The sequence below is a fragment of the Ochotona princeps genome, unplaced genomic scaffold (genome assembly GCF_030435755.1).
Source record: "Ochotona princeps isolate mOchPri1 unplaced genomic scaffold, mOchPri1.hap1 HAP1_SCAFFOLD_1875, whole genome shotgun sequence".
In the NCBI taxonomy this organism is placed as follows: domain Eukaryota; kingdom Metazoa; phylum Chordata; class Mammalia; order Lagomorpha; family Ochotonidae; genus Ochotona; species Ochotona princeps.
In genome coordinates this window covers 20,001-22,856 of record NW_026700713.1, presented here as the reverse complement: position 1 = coordinate 22,856, position 2,856 = coordinate 20,001, and positions in this window count along the sequence as shown.

Here is a 2,856-nt window from a genome sequence, read left to right as displayed (position 1 = left end):
AGTTTCAATAAAAATAAAATGGATGGATGGATGGATGGATGGATGGATGGATGGATGGAGGAATTGTTTTTTCTGAACAGGCACCGACTGTGAGATGTAAGTAAGGCTCTGGACTGCTGTGTCCTGGTCGCTCGGTCCAACGCCGATCCAAGCAGAGAACCGGGCCTGGCACGGGGCACAGGCCTAGTATATTCCTGCAACCCCTCCCACCGCCCCTCCACCCCCGCCCCGCGCACCTGCACAAGGACAGGTAAGGGGTTCCTCTCTGTGTTTTGAGTAATCGGTTCAGCTAGATCGTTCTATTGAGAGGGAGGGATGCTTGATGTTGAGCAGTTCTGCTTGTTTGAGTGACAGAAGTACACGCACAGGTTAATAACACGCGTTCACATAGTTAAGGTGATGGATGGAAGAGTGAATCAATAATGCCGATGGAAAGGCCACATCAGAAGGGAGCCGTTCCTGAGAACCACTCATGGTCTGCCCCATGCGAGTCAGAAAGCAGCGGCCAGATCCCACTTTGCACTTCCAGAGCGAGCGAAGGGGAGTGACCGACTGTGGCTGACCTTTGCCCCAGTCGGAGAGGCAGATCCTTTCACTGACAAACGCCTGAGGGCAGGTATGGCTCTGGGTGGAGCGGAGAGAAAGTGAAGCCTTTGGCAGACAACGGGACTTTGAACCAACCATTTGCATTTCAATGAAGGCAATGAATGAGGCCTCTTGGAATTGAATGAGAGGTTGCGTCCCTCAAGCCAGTGGCTTCCAAAACGATGGCTGCTGCTTTCTTGGGGCACACCCCCCCACCCACACACACACAGAGGCTCATTCTGACGAGGAGGCGGGGTGCGGGTGCCCTGCCTGCCCCATGCTTCTCCTTACATGTCCCTGGACCCTGGACCCTGGCTCTGGCTCTAGCTCTGGCCTGGGAAAGGAGATGTGGATTGGGGAGGTGACTTGCAAGACGTACACACAAGACCCACCCACCATCAGTGAAACACAGCTTCTCTCCCTCCTTCCTTCCCTGGGGCTTGTGGGGGAGGGGAGGGTGGTATCAGGCAGGGAGGCACTTTTTGTTTTGGCTTGGCTTTTCTCCTCCTGGGTGTCACTGGTGCACCCCAGCGTATTCCATCACCAAGCCACTTTCCGATGTGTTTCGCTTCCCTCACAGTGGTTCATTAGCCAGCACCCACTGATAGGAGAGGACTGCTTTTTACTTGACAGCATCCTAGTGCAGGGATCAAAGGGGTCAGAGAAAGTAGAGAGAGCAAAGGAAAAAGGAAAAAGTTGGGTTGTTCGGGACTCCTTAAAGAAGAATTCATGTTGTGCCACCCACGTGTGCGAAGATTTGTCAAAGTCCCCCCCCCCATGCCCCTTTCCTCCTCCCCCCCCCCCCCCCCCCCCCGCTCAACCACCACCAAGCCATCACTCAGCAGGCTGGCTTCCAAGTAAATCAAATACATGCTTTAAGTGTTTGTTTTCTCTCACCTGACTCAGCACAATCGCACTCAGGGTTGCGGTGTAGCGACCAAATGTTGCCACCTGGTTGCCCAATTACTGCACCCTTAGGAATATTTAGTGGATTTCAACAACCTGGTGTTGAATGCCTTCTTTTTTTTCTCTCTCTCTCTCCACTCCACTGAAGGCAAAATAAGATTTCCACCACCACCACCACCACCACCACCACCACCCCAACAGTGTGGAACATTGAAGTGGGCAGAAAACTAGTTACATTTTCCTTTAATGTGAACACCACATTTTAAGACTCTTGTATTTATTCATTTGCAAGTCAATCATGGGAGAGAGAGAGAGGAAGAGAGAGAGAGAGAGATTTGTGAGCAAGTTTGTTTGGAGCGGGGAAGGGGGGAGCGGGTGTGTCAGAGGAGATGGGAGGAAAGAAGAGAGAGGAAGAGAGAGGAGAGAGGAAGAGAGAGGGGCAAGGACGAGCAAAAGAGCGAGCTCTTTGAAGAGATTCTTCCACCCACAAGTTCCTTCCCTTTTCTCTTTGTCGCTGTGTCCTTCCAATAAGCAGACATAGATGACACAGGATGGTGAAAGCTAGAGAGCGAGCGAGCGAGCCAAAAATGTGGAAACCGCGGTTCCACCAGCACCGTGACAACATTGCCGGTTTTTCTTTGTTTAAAAAAAAAAATGGAAAGAGAGAGAGAGAGAGAGAGAGAGAGGAATCTTCCACCACTTCACCAGTCAGTTCAGAACTTTTCCCCCCAAATGCAGGCCTAGAGAACTCAGAAGTTGGTGAACAGAAAGTATGGAATCCTGGTTCTCAGCGCTACACAACTCTGTTTAGGATACAAACAGGTTTTTCAACAGCTTTGGCCTCAAACCTGTGTGTGTGTGTGTGTGTGTGTGTGTGTGAGAGAGAGAGAGAGAGAGAGAGAGAGAGAGAGAGAGAGAGAGAACTAAGCGTTTCTGACAAAACGTGCGCAGAACCTCAACAGCAACAACTAAACCCATATGCCTCGGAGCCCCATCCAGAGGTGTTTACATGGCATTTTGACAAGATATTGAGCCAAAGCTCAGAGAGAGAATTGAGGAGAAAATAAATAAATAAATAAATGGTGAAATCACGAATGTAAATTCGAATGATCTGTATTCCGGGAGTGAGTGAGTGAGTGGAATTTACCGACACCATGTCAGGATAGACAATGTGTCCGGACAGACAACGATGGAGAGTGGTGGTGGTGGTGGTGGGGGGGGGGGGGGGAAGAGATGTCATTTCCAGTGTTTTCTAACCTAAGGGAAACTTGTAGGAAAAGTAGCATGCTCCGCACCACGGTCATGAGAGCCTTGTAGGCGCACGTGCTAAACTCCACACACATGATTTCCATCACCTTCGATTCA